At 36.5% G+C, this 14,988-nt stretch overlaps 1 protein-coding gene across 2 annotated transcripts in view; it reads right to left on the reverse strand.

Annotated features, from left to right (window-relative positions):
- PTCHD4 (patched domain containing 4) overlaps positions 1-14,988 on the reverse strand; it is a gene marked incomplete at both ends in the record, with an annotated part of 171,612 nt that overhangs the window by 2,283 nt on the left and 154,341 nt on the right. The window lies entirely within an intron of this gene.

A 14,988-nucleotide genomic window follows, 5' to 3' on the forward strand; every position in this document is an offset into this window, starting at 1 on the left:
CTCCTCACAGAGCTTTTATTCACACAGTATGGATGCTAACATTTGCTTCATTAAAGTGGATGGGGAATGGTTCTTTTTAAACTACTTCTGCGCACTCTTTATAAGGGTAAATAAGCAAAAGCTTCATTCAACAAATATTACTTGAGCACCTGCTATGTACCAGAAATAGTTAGATACTGAACTGCTCCCCCCATCCCAGGAACTTAACAGCTCTTAAGATACTACTGCTTGCTTCTTTATCAACAAAAGCAGAAAGCAGCTAGGAAAAGAAAGGTATTATGCCATACCTTTAATTTCCCTTTTTCACTTCTCTGATTTAGCTCTGTCAATTACTGTTCACAATGTATCAATTGGTAACTTCTGACTGAGTGAAAATCTTCATACATCACTCTTGCCCTTGTAGGCAAAGCAATACTACACACATTTTCTATGAATGGTTACAAACTGTGTTTGGGCTCTTCTCCAAGAGATCCATTAGACAAAATGTAGCTTAAAGGCACAAAATGACCTAGTTCAAGAAAACTTGGAAAATGGACTTTGTGCAGTACCTAGATATTGGAGGAATTCACTTAGCAATGCTTTAACAAACATATGATAATGGCTGGGGTCCTACTATAATCACTGATTGTGTGTTGTTGATAGAGTTGCTAATTGGTCTCTATAATTTTCCCTCTTCTCTGTTACTTTTTTTGGAGCGGGGGTGGGGGGGACTGCAATGGGCACAATTAAAAACTATTTCCCATTCTACCTTTTAAGTAGAGGTGGCTCATGTGACATATTTCTGGGAAGTGTAACTGATAGTCCCTTAAAGATGCTTATTAGAAAACCAGAAGGAACTTTGCCCTAAATGGCATCACGGAGCCACCAATAAGAGCCTCAGTCTACCATCTTCTCTAAGTCTCTTTAAAGAGAGCCAAATCTCTATTTGTCTAAGTCACTGTAAGTAAGGTTACTATATGCAGCTGAACCTATTCCCAACCAACAAAGTTTTGTAGGTGAGTTAATATAACAGAAACCTTTTTTTATGAGGATCTAAGAATTCTTGCTTTATAGTTAACTTGACTATAGTATTTACAGGCTTAAATATATATAATGCTAATATTTTATTTTAAAGTTACATGGGTTCACCTATCTTGGGAATTTTTATTAATTATTAATTGTTACTGCGTTGGAGTTCTTCTTATCCTAAATATAAAGCCTATTGAATTTCCAAAGTTCTCTTTTCTGAGTCCCCAGTCAGAAAAGATAAGTTTATCCTAACAAGTAGAAAAGGTTAGGCAAATTGCATTTATGTATAAGGTAAGCTTTTTGGGTTTTTTTGTGGTTTTTTTGGAGGCAATGATCTATTATTCCTCGCATTTAATTACTAGCTCAGCATATATGTGCACTAAGTCTAACAATTTTTTTAAGTCTGATGACTCTTACACATCATTAATTCTTCATTTTTATCTTCTGCAGGACTCCTTGACCAAACAGAATACTTGTTCTTTCACACCCTTGGCAAAAACATAATATTAGGATATTAGCTGAAGTAATTAAAATAATTCTTTAATTAGAGCACTTCTCTTCTGAAATGAGGACTCTTGCTATCTTTGTAGTCATAAGGAGGGAAAAGGCTACCTGGGGCTGCAGCTAAATTTGGCTTTCCTTTGCTAATGGTCACTTTTATGGAATAGTAGGTACACTATGTAGGCCAGATTGTTGCTCTATATAGTATAAAGATCTGTATGTGTGGGAAGACGATGCTAAACCGTATTAGGTTAAATAACCACTCTAAGTGTGATGAAGACTGAACACATAATTTCCAAACTTTAGAGAAGGCATATTTTATCCCATTTATAGGTTTAGATATTTTACAGGCCATTCCTGCTGATACTCACTCATTTGATTCTCCCCATAATCTAGCTATTTCCTAGCAATTCGGATCTATTATCTGCACCCTGAATCCAGGGTGGTCTTTCCTCTCCCTGTGAACCTGCCCATGATCAGTCTTATCTTCTTCGTTTTATTCATGCTATTTTTCTCTGCCTTACAATACCTTCTCCTCATTGTTGGTCACAAGGAAATTCTGTCCATCCGTCTGGTAAGCATCAGTTCAATTCTCTAATTTGCCGGGAAACCATCTCTGACAATTCCAGACATATTGATTTTTTTCTGTTCCTTAAGGTCTTACTGCACTAATTAGTTACTCATTTTGGCACGCAACCATGTGCTGTTTTGGTCTGGAACAAATGGTTTTCTTAGGATATGTTCTATTTCTTTGGTTAGACTGCAAATTCTTCAAGGTCAGGGAATACATTTTATGTTACTCTGACACTCTGCAGAACATCTGCAAAGGCTAGATGCCCAGAAGACGCCCACTAAATTCATGAATTCATTTAATTCTTGATTCTAGGTGGGTTGAAAAAAATGTATCTTTTAACTACTCTTCCTAAAATGTATTGTGCATCTTTATGTCTCCAGTAGAGCTATATACTTTTAATTCAATTCAATCCAATACGTATTTTGATTTGTTACAAACAAAGACCTATACTAGTCAACATATAAAGCAGAAAGGTAAGCAAGAAACACAATATTTTCCAACATCTGTCAGGCCAGAAGGCCATTCTTACTTGGGTAATTCTGAGACAGAGATTAAAGCTTCTAATACATATGAATTTTAGAAGCAGTCCCACAGGGTGTTCATAAGGGTTCCTTTCTTCTACTAACTAGATGCTAGTAGCACACTTCACAGTTGTGACTACCAAATATGTCTCCAGACATTGCCTAATGCTGACTGGGGGTAAATTGCCCCCAGTTGAGAATTACTGGTAGTCAAAAGAAAAAAGCGTGCACACACACACATACAAATTTTAATTACCTTTTTCTGATTATAAAAACAGGGCATATTTCCGTTAAAAATTTGGGAAAGATGGAAAAAATAATGGTAAAAAATTATTTCATAGTCCTACAACACAGATTATTGCCGTTAATAATTTTGTGTATTTCTTCCAGTTTTGTATGTATGTATTAAACTTATCTATCCATTCATCCATCCATCCATCCAGATTTGTAACTATTTAACTATTTCATGAAACAGAGCTCCTATAAGGAGAAATTAGAATTTGGAATTTCTCTTGCTGCTGTTCAGTTGGCTCCCAACCACCATGGAGAACCTACTTTCAAACCTCTGTGGTATTTTCTTTCTTGGTTTCTTCCTTTTTATTTTGGCTTCCACTCTGAGGCTGATACCATTTTTTAAAAATATCTGCCCACTTGAAAGAAGCCCTAATGCTCTACCATACCTTTTTGGAAGGGTATATGCACTCTTTTTCCACCATTACTGAGGGTCCTATTCCAATTCAGACAAGACACCTGAAATCAAGACATTGGTATTCACCCAGAAGAAAGTGATCCACCATCTCAGATGATGATGATAGAACACGTATGAGTGTGACTTGCCCTACTGAACAACGACCTGAACCGATTCCAATATATTTTCTCCTGGTACCTTAGTCCTGATTGTTCTTTGCTTCTGTCTCATTCCTACCAAAATCCTTAATCCTTACCTAAGGCATCAGTTTGTCTTATGAACCACTCTGTTCAAGTTGCTGACTGGTGAGAGACATATATGTCAGCAGTTAACTGACATTAAAGAATCATAGTGTTCTTTCCAAGTAAGAGAAGAATGGTACAAACTGTGAAAAGACACCTGGTTCTTTCTGAAGGATCAGGGAAAGCACTACAAGTTTCTGATAAGCAGGGGATGATGCAGTCTAGACTGATGGGATAACATGAATTAAGACACCAATTTTACCTATAAATTAAGAGGAGGTAGTTGTGGCTTTCATATTTATAATTGATTTCTTTTTCTCTGAGTAGAGATTAGCTTGTTTGATTTAGTAGATTAAGCCATTGTTGGAAATATGCATTTAATATTCTAGAAGATGACTGCCAGACTTTGATCATGGTTTCCTTCCATTGTATTAGTATATATTTGCAAACTATATTAGAATGCCATAATAAGTGGCTCGACTGGGACATTATTGGATAAACTTTCTTTTGGCAAAGTTTCACGAAGGAATAGGGAGACCACTCTTAGGAGTAAAAATGTTTTGGACAGAGCTGGAACTGGGAGAGAAATTCCAGGTGGGAAATGAATTGAATTAGAAGATTTGTGTGTGTATGTGTGTGTACTGAATGTTCCAAAAGTCTTCAGGGATATTGTTGGAGACCTCTTTCCAATTGAAAGCAAAGGGAAGCATTGTTTAGTAACAAGCAAAACTTATGTGACATCTGGCTAATATACTCTATTTAACAATAATTTAATAAGTTCTGCTATTTACAATGGATAAATATGAAAAAAAAAAAGAAGATTATATGGATTCTTCTTTTGGTCATGGCATTGCAGTTCAGCCAGAGGGAAAATCATGAACGGTTAAAATTTAAAAACATGTACTTTTGTTACCAAACAAAACTGACTTCAGTCCTAAATGAGCCCAATAATATTCAGAATTGGTTACAATTCCGTTTGAGCCTGAAGCAATCACTTTACAACAACTAAAGAGGACTTCTAAAGTAAGATAGATGTCTGACAACAGATTCCTTCCCACACTTAACAACATTTCTTTAAAGTTGTGCATCCCAGTGTGACCTTCACAGGAAAATTCTGGCGACACGTCTAGACCTGGAGTGACTTCCTTCAAAGCAGTGCTGTTCATCTGTGAATTGAATATAAATTTTACAGTTGCCATTTTAAGCCCAAAACCAATCTCTCCCAAACCCAGAATTCCAAAGAAAATAGTTGTAACAAGGATTAAATCCAATCAAACCTAATTGCAACTGATTCAATTAGTACTCCCTACTGGGCTTCTCTTGATATATTGCTCTAATAAGCACCATCTGTGGGCTTCTAATTCTTTCTAATCAGCTGAATTAGAATTCTCTTCATTTGCTTTGAGAAGATGTACTAATGGTCCTCCCTTTATACTTGAATATGTCAAGCTTTCTGCAGGTCGTGAGAGCTTGACATCTCGCCTTTCAGTGGCATAAGAAATAAAGGTAAAAAATAATGTTCCTTCTTATGACCTGCTCCAGAGAAATCTTTTTCCTTTCTCTGAGCATTTATTTCTGCTTTGATTAGCTATGCTTTCAGTAATTGTGTTTTTGGAAATCATCCTTGAGCTCAGGTGGAAAAAAGTATTTTGATTTTTCTATTGCATTCTTAGGTTACATGACTTTTCCATACCAATCAAATGAATGAAGAATGAAAAAAAAAATAATAAAGTCCAACCAACTGAACCAGTAAATCAGCTAATACCACCACTACTACCGGAAACAACAAAATCCAGATATTGAATCAACATTTGGAGTTACCATTCACATGTTCAGCATTATATGGGATCCTTATCCATTGTTCCTTCTGTTTAGTTGGCTGTTCCTACTTCTATTTTAAAGATACCACGCAAACATGATCTCATCTCTAATACCTTCCACTTGCTCTCTTCATCCCTAACTCAGCTGCTTAGAAGCTTCTCTGCATCCCAGCACATACGGTAGCACTTGCTACTACACCCAACTAAAATTATCCACTGGTGTGCCTGTTTTTTATGTAAGTCTGAAAGGTCCTCAATGTCTATGGTAGGCACTGTCATTTCCATTTTTGTATTTCAATTATCTGACACTTGACAGTGCTCAGTAAATGTTTGTGCAATTGAATTGGTCATGATCTATGTCTAGTCTTAAAGGTATTTTTAAATGTTCTTGTAATGATTATTACTAACAGCTTTATGGGATCTTCTATCCTATAAAGAGTAAAATTAGTGACAAATTAGGATTTCTGTAGCACCGAGATCTGGAGAATGCTTTAAAAATGTCTGGTTCAATCACTGGGAAACATGTTTGAAATAGAAGTAATCTTACTTAGCAAACTTAAATTATGCATAGTTTTAGTTTCCTAATAAATATTGTTCAACAGAAATCTTCAAAGTTGTAGCATGAATGCTTGATAATGCCTCAAAGGGCAAGTTTTCTGGGAGCATCCTTGAGTGTTTTGCTACCCCCCCCTTTTTTTTTTTACCAGTGAAGATGAAGTAAAAACATCCTATGGGCTGGAGTTTTTCTCTGAGCAAAATGGCCTAAAGCCAGTGGAAACTCAATTAACCAGAAAGCTCAGGAATTGGATCATTTGAATAGTCATTAAATTAATCAACCAGAACTTCCTTTTTGATTCAACTTTTATTGGTTGATTAACTTTACTGGAGATCTTTCTAAAATTGCATTAGACTTGTATTCCCTTTCTGAGTCTTGTCCGGAAGGAAGAAAGGAAGAAAGAAAGGAAGAAAGAAAAGGCAAAATGTGTAGTAATTAAAAGGATGTACTCCAGAGTAACACATTTTGGTTTCAGTTCTGGCTCTATAACTTTGTGATGTGTGATGTGGCAAGAATGAATTATTTTAACCACTATATGCCTCACTTTCTTAGTCTAGAAAAGGGGAATAAAAATGGCACCTATTTTAAGGGGTTAATGTGTAGGTTAAATGAGATAATAATTACAATGAGCCTACAGCAGTGCCTGGCATACAGGAAGCACTCAGTGAATGAGCTATTACTATCTATTGAATAATATTCTTCAGAGTCATTATTACATTATGCACAGATAATCAGGAGGCAATATGGCATATTGGTTAGGTGTTGCATTCTGTGGGTTTATGCTTCCTTGTCACCATTAATTAAGTGTATGACCTTGAGCAAAGGAACTCTATGGCTGGATTTGGCAATCTGTAAAACAGAGAATAACAGTATTTGCTTCAAGGGATTGCTATGTTAAAGGAAAAACAGGTACATGGATCCCTTAATACAAATATCTGGCACATAATGAGTGCTCCCACAAATGTTAGCTATTGTCGAATAGTATTATATAGTTGTAGAAGTGTGGGAGTTTGGATGAATATTTACCAGGTCTAGGGAAAAGTGTTCTCTGATTATTATTTTGAAATTTGTCTTTTTTTTTTTTTTTTGTCCTTGGAAGTTAATTGTGGAAAAATGCTGATTAATAAAGATTTTAGTTAACTGGATTCAGCTAATTGTGACATTCCTTATGTGAGTGTGCTTGTTCAGAATAAGCTAATAGAGTTGCTCTTTTTTAGCAGGAGGGAAGCTGAAAGGAAGCTTTCCAGGCACGGTTTGTTTCTGTGACTCACAGAAGAAACTGTAGTCTCTTTCAGGAGAACGAGGGAATTGCTAGGCAGACGACTAAGTTTCATCAGTCCAGAGGGACAAGGAGACCATTTCCAGAAGGTCCTTGAAGTGACAGAACTGGTGTTATTTGAATGTATCCCTGATGAATACAGCCTTCAGTTGAGAAGGCCTGCTTCTCACCATATTGTCTAGGAGTTTATTCACATTTAGTGGTCCACAGCTTAGCTCGGCTTTATCATAGCATACATTTATAAACAAGAGCTATATCTTTTCTGATTCTTATCATAATATTTTCTTGTTAGGTGTTAATTCACAAAGGCATGGGAGAGAGGATAGTTGGTGGTATGGATAGTAACCTGGCACAGGGGGCCCTGAGTACAGGCTCTTGTGTTCATGCCCTGGCTCAAACTTCAGCTGTATTCCTCCCTAACTGGATGCCTTCATGGATACTCTCCATGTTGTTTTCCTCACATGCAGAACAGCGAATGCAAGCACCTTCCTGGGAGTATTGCTGAGAATAAAAAATGAGATAGACCGCATAAAATGTTTACCATCATCCCTGGCACATATTAAACACTTGGTAAATGTTAACCATCACTTTTTATGTATGAGCGCACGTTCATTTGGGGCTTAGGCTATGTGTTTGTAGTATACTACAGCACTTGGCTGTTTCATTCTTGAAGTTATCAATAGAAATGACAATGAATCATGACATGCCAGGCCACTAAACTCAGCTTCAGTGATCGAAAATTGTAGGAAACTCTTACTGACTTCTTGTGATAAATCGTACTCCTTTCCATCATCATAATCCCTATGGACTTTGTCCTGCCCATTTCCATTAGGCAAAGATTCATCAAGAAACAAAAAAACCAAATGAAATCCCTTCCAGTTTGCTATGACTATGAAACAGCTAACTGGACTCTAAGGAAGAATGATTTTTGGTCCTGTGACCAATAGAAAGTTCAGGGAGTTAATCTAAAGGTTTCTGGCATTTGGAGATACATGAAAACTTGAGGGCTATTTTAGCAATTATAAAAATTAAGAAAAACAGGTCCACATTATTTTTTTTCCAGAATACTTTCACTTATAATTAACTGACAACAATTCAGGGCCCAGAGATATTAAGTAAAGAGCTGCTGACAAAATGTCAGCAGGTTGTAAAATTTATTCTCTCTTTGACACATTCTGAAATTTCTCAAGCGGTAGTTCTATTAACACTGGTATGGGAATCTTTAATAAAAGAACACATGTCTCAGAAGTTGACCAACTAGTCAGGAGATATTAATGAAGGACCTACCTATCATATGCTACATGAGAGCACACTCAGCTTTCCCCCTGATGTGTATACTCTTTCTACAAGCCCAACAAGTGAATATCCTGCCCGGATACTTTCTGACATTTGGAAAGTTCTTCCATATTTAGAGTTGAAATTAGTCACCCTGAAATTTCCAGAATCTGTTCCTAATTGTCTTCTTTGGAATATGTGCCAATTATTCTGCCATTTACCCATACTTCAAATATTGAAGACAATAGCATGATATCTTCAGTCTTCTCCAGGCCAATCACCTCATTACTTTGACTGTTTCTCTGATGACATCTGCATAGGATTCAATCTGAGGTACTCTACAGCAGTAAAAGTGCCTTGAAATCAATGATCATGTCTTTATTTTTGTTTGTTTGTCCTTCGGTACCTAGCAGTGTCATAGATGCAGTGAGTACTAAAAGAATATTTTTTGAGTTTTATGTTGTTAAAATTTTTCTAGCTAAACTTGCTAAGCTCAAAGGCAAGTTGAGGCATTACAGGGACTGACAGATGAAAAGTCCAGTGATTATTTCTTAATTACAGTTAGGGAACACAGCAGAGGAGTGGACTTTACATGTTGTTAATTGTGGCACTCATTCCATCTTCTGCACTGCAGTGGTTGATGACATTCTATTAAGTTGACGGCGGGAGTGATTTTTGCGACAGATGTGGTCAAGTCAGGACTGCACAAAGCCTGTTTCCACCAACTATGAAGGTGCTCAAAAGTAAGATCTATTTTTGTCTTATGGGGCAGCATATCCTCAGAATGCTTCTTGGGAAGGTTTACAAAGCCTGTGAATAAACTAATGCATGTAAAAACAAAACAGAAACAAAAAAGACATAGATCCCATACTGGCTCTCCATGCATCAGGGCTGGCCTGATTTGTCAGTGGAGTTGCCTGACACTTTGGATTTATACTAGGAGAAGAAAGTTAAACTATATGAAAATCTACAACTGGAAATTATTTCAGTATTTAACTTGAGGAGTTAGTCTTCCATGCAAATAGAAATACTTTTGGGAAGATTCATCTTGCAAACTTAGTGGTTCTTCATTCTTTTGCCGAACAAGTTTGTCATGTCGTTTCCTAAAACAGATGTGTGTTGACAAACCAGGCAGGGTACAAAGGAAAGAGTCACTGATGAGCAGATGTGCACAAAGGGGATCCTGAGGAATATCACTGTATACGGATCTCATGTACCGCTCTAGAGGCGTGCATATTAATTTTTCACCCTCATTTAATAATTAAGGAATGGAGTCTCAGAAGAATCCATGACACATGGCATTCATAGAATTCTTTTGGTGGTCAGGACCAGAATCCAAATCTTTAGTCTCTCACCTTAGTGTGAGTAGACTGTGATCTTGAGAGTAGTGAGTGTATCCTGCTTTGATTATTATATAATCATTTCCTAAGGCAATGCTTGGCACTTAGTAAATAGTTATTATAAAACTGAAGAGTGAATGGGTACCTCTGAGCTTCCAAGATTTGTGGTGTTCTAGTATGTTGTGGAGGGAATACTTACTTCTCATGTTTCCAAGAAGAGTTGGCTTCCATCCATTCTCATGTGGATAGTACTAGAGAGTCTACTTGTATTAATGAGTAAGTAAGGAAGAGTCAGGATTTGCCCTCAGCTTTCCCATTTCCTACTTCTCATTTTCCATGAATAGGCGGCTTTCATCTACTGTCATTCAGACAGTGGTGATGAGTATACCTCCATTTCTTTTTCTTCCTCTTTAAACACTCTTCCAAGTACTAGGAATAGCTGATCTGGTGGTTGGAGCCTGAGAGCAATATATCATAAGTTGGCTGCTATTCCTCTAAAACAAGAAATAAGCTGAACCCCGTTTCTCTATCCTGCACTATTTATATTAATGATGAGTAAAGAGGGTCAGCGCTTGCCCTCAGATTTCTCATTCCATGCAGAAGCGTTTTTGGCCCTTTTGTTCTAAAGGGAAGCATGTTATTCATCTCTTATTGTTGGTCTCCAGTGTGCTCTCTTCTGATGGCAACTGGATTTGTGAGGAAAATCATAGTCTTCCATGCAATTGGCTGCTGAGGAAATCTTAAGCCTGATGCCTTAAAGACCTAACTCTTCCTATAGTTAAGGAGAGGGAAAACATAGATTTAGGATTTTTAGGTAGAGCTCCCCACATTAGTCTCTGGTACCATATAAGGTCTCCTTTCCAGCTTTATGAGGAACTTTGGGAAATACTGTCCCTCCATGAATAAAGATGCAAATATATATGGCTTTTATTTAGCTCCTTGGGTATATATTCTCCACTGCACAGAACCCAGCAAGGAGGAGGAATGATTGATTGAGATGACTGATTTCCACACATTACCTATGAAATGATCAGTGAAAGAATATACAGTTATAGAGTAGGCATATCATAAATACTCATATCAAAGCTACAGTTTTCTCTTTTTTTTTTTTAAAGATTTTAATTTATTTATTTGTCAGAGAGAGAGAGAGCACAAGCAGGGAGAGAGGCAGACAGAGGGAGAAGTAGACTCCCTGCTGAGCAAGGAGCCCAATGTGGGACTCGATCCCAGGACCCTGGGATCACGACTCAAGCCAAAGGCAGCTGCTTAACAAACTGAGCCACACAGGCATTCTTACAGTTTTCTTTTTTATTTGTTATTATTTGAACCTTCCAAAACAGCTTTTGGTATTTCTAGATTGCATTTTAAGCCATCATAACCCTGTATCTAAAATTTTAAGTAATTTACATAATCTTTTTGGCTATATTAATTTTTAAATATCTGTGTAAAGAGTGCCATTCCCATAATTTGACCCGACCCTGTGCTTTCCAGTTATTTCCCCTATGCAGTAATTAGGCAAAACTGTGAAACATATACTGTTGTCTAAGGAATTTTCCTCATTGAATAAGAATGGAAGCATGGGATTAGCAAAAGAACTTCTAACAGTAGCACTGGAGATTCAAGGTCACTTTAATGTGCACGTGCTACCACTCACATTTCTTTTCAAGGGTTATTTTAAAAAGGGGAAACGCAAAGACCAGAGGGAAGCAGCAATGAATTCATCAGCTCACTTATATAAAACTGAATGAGAGGATACCAGAGGCTTCTACCTTTCAACCCAATGTAGATGTCCTTCCAGTTAAAAGCAAAATCACTCCAGGAAGACATCCATCCTTTCAAGAGGAGGGAGGGCATGTCACTGCGGGAAAATAAAGAGGGGGTGAGAACAAGGGAAGGAGGGAAGGAAAGAAGAGAAGGAGGGAAAAGAGAAACACGTTTGCATTTTAGGTTAGGTCCCTACTGCTCTTGGGGACATTGAATGTCAGATTTTTCCCTATTTCTCCAAAGAGGTCACTCTTCTCCCTGGAGAAAAATCCAATAAAATGTTTGCATGAATAAATAGAAGGATTTACTCTTATACGTTTTATTTTTCGGGGAGAAGAACAGAAGTATTCATAAGTGGAAGAGTATTTGCTTCTACAAGAGACAAGAGAATAAATATTAAAGCAAAATGTTAGCTACGGTCTAGGAGGGCCTCTCCCCTTTATAGCTGATTCTATGATATTATGTATGATACAAATCCTGGGATTCTCAGAAGAATTTCTACCATGTAATGCATATAGTTAAATACTTTTTGTTGTTCTTCTATTGTTCTTATGAATTTACATATTTTGCCAACTCCTGAAGCAATATCAGACATCACTTGGCTTCTAAGCACTGAACTCTCATTGTACTTTGACCATTATAGATGCTTAGGAAATATTTTCGACAAATTTAATGAATTATTTTTCCTGACTGCCATCAAATGGGTTGGTATTTGTGAAATGGCTGTGGAAACAGCAATAATTGATCATGCTCCTAAAACATAACATAGGCATAATAGTGTACAGCTCCTAAAGATTTCTGACTTCAAATTCATCTTACTGGGTTTAGAAAATGAGTCTGGAGATCAAACATTTGCTGAAATAACATTGCACGTTGTCCTAATGGGCTTTGGAAATTAAATAGAAAAAAAAAAAGGAAATGGAAGGTAAACCCTTCCTTTTGTTTCAAACAACCTTATTGAGATTCATGACTTACAATTCACCCATTTAATGTATGCAACTTAATGATTTCTTGGTGTATTAAAGAGTGGAGCCACCACCACCACAATCAGTTTGAGAAGTTTCATCACCCCAAAAGAAACCCCATGCCCATTAGTAGTCACTCCTCACTCCCCATCTCTATCCCCTAACCTCCCAGTCCTAGGCAACCACTAATCCAGTTTCTATCTCTATAGATTTGTCTATTTCACATAAATGAGATGACATAGTCTTTTGCAACTGACTTCTTTCATTTACCATAACGTTTTCAAGGTTCATTTATATTGTAGTATGTGTCAGTCCTTTGTTTCTTTTTATGGCCAAATATTATCGTACTGTATGGCCATCCCACATTTATTTATCTATGCATCAGCTGATGGACATTTGGGTTGTTTCTGTTTCTTGGCAATTATGAGTAATATTGCTGTGAACATTTGTTTACAAGTTTTGTGTGGACACTTGTTTTCATTTCTCTTGGTTGTACACCTATAAGTAGAATTTGTGGGTCATATGATAACTCTACATTTAGCATTGTCAGGAATCATCACACTGTTTCCAAAGGAAATGTATAATTTTATATTTCCACCAGCAATATATGACTAGCTCTGATCCTTTACAACCTCAGCAACATTTGTTATTTTGTTATTTGTTATTATCCCACATTTTAATTTAGCCATCCTAACATATATGATGTGCCCATTGTGGTTTTGGTTTGCATTTCTCTAAGGACTAATGAGGTTGAGCATCTTTCAAGCTTTTTGGCCATTTGTTTATCTTCTTGGGATAAATATCCCAATATTTTGCTCAAGTTTTAACTGGGTTATTTGTCTTTTTATTATTATGTTATAGTTCTTTATGCCCCCAAGATTATATTTATTTATTTGAGAAAGATAGAGTCTGAACAGTCGGAGTGGCAGAGGGAGAGGGAGAAGCAGACTCCCCACTGAGCAGGGAGCTTGACATGGGGCTCCATCCCAGGACCCTGAGATCATGACCTGAGCTGAAGGCAGACACTTAACTGACTGAGTCACCCAGGCACCCCTAAGTTATAATTTTTCTTTGCATATTCCGAATATAAGTCAGATCAGATATGTGATTTGCAAATATTTTCTCCCACTCTGTCAGTTTTCTTTTCACTTTCTTCATGGTAACTTTTGAAACACAGAAGTTTTTAATTTGGGGAAAGTCCAATTTATCTTTTCTTTTTGTTGCTTTTGGTGTCATTTCTGAGAAGACTTTGCTTTAAGGTCATAAGAAGTAATTCCTATGTTTTCTTTGAAGAGATTTACAGTTTTAACTCTTTCATTTATGTCTATGATATATCTGCGTTAAATTTTATTTATGGTGTAAGGAAGAAGTCCACCTTCTCTCTTTTTCATGTGGATATCCAAGTGTCCTGGTATCACTGATTGAAAAGACCGTTCTTGCCCCACTGAATTATCTGAGCAGTTCTGTTAAAAGTCAACCCACCACAAACATTAAGAATTATTTCTAGAGTCTCAATTCTATTCCACTGATCAATTTGTCTATCCTCATGCCAGTCCCCCTGTGTCTTCACTACTGCAACATTATAGACATTCTTCTTATCTATGAACATGGAATCTCTTTATATTTACTTAGATCTTTCAAAGCTTGTTTTCAACAGTGTTGTGTAGTTTTCAGAGTACAATTTTGTACTACTTTTGACAAATTTATTCCTAATGAGTTTATCCTTTTTAATGTTATTATAAATGATATTATTTTCTTAATTTCATTTTTGGATTATTTATTGCTAGTGTATAGAAATATAATTGATTTTTACATATTAATCTTGTGTCCTGCAATCTTGCTGAACTTATCTATTAGTCCCAACCATTTTCTGGTGGATTCTTTAGAATTCTCTATGATGAGATCATGTCATCTCCAAATAGAGATAGTTTTGCTTCTTCATCCTTTCAATATGAATGCCTTTTATTTCATTCTCTTGCCAAATTGTTCTGGCTGTAATTTTTAGCACAATGTTGAATAGAAGTGGTGAGGGCAGACATCCTTGTCTTATTCCTGATCTTAAGGACAAAGTATTCACCGTTAAGTATGCTGTCACTTTGGGTTTTTCATAAACGCTTTTTTTTTTTTTTTTTTTTTTTTTATCCTAAGGAAGTTTCTTTCTATTCTTAATTTGTTGAATGTTTTTATGGTAAAAGAGTTTGTTGAATGCCTTTTCTGTGTGTATTGAGATGATCATGTAGTTTTTGACCTTTATTTTGTTAAGGTGTTTTACATTAATTGGTTTTTAGATGTTAAACATCCCTTGCATTTAGGTGATAAATTCCATTTGGTCATTGTTTACAATTCTTTTTTTTTTTTTTTTTTTTTGAGAAAAAGAGTTCACATGCGAGTGGTGGGCTGGCGGTAGAGGAGGAAGAGGAGAGGGAGAATCTCATGAAGACTCCATACTCAGCAT

This window comes from Martes martes (genome assembly GCF_963455335.1).
Source record: "Martes martes genome assembly, chromosome: 6".
Taxonomy (NCBI): Eukaryota; Metazoa; Chordata; class Mammalia; order Carnivora; family Mustelidae; genus Martes; species Martes martes.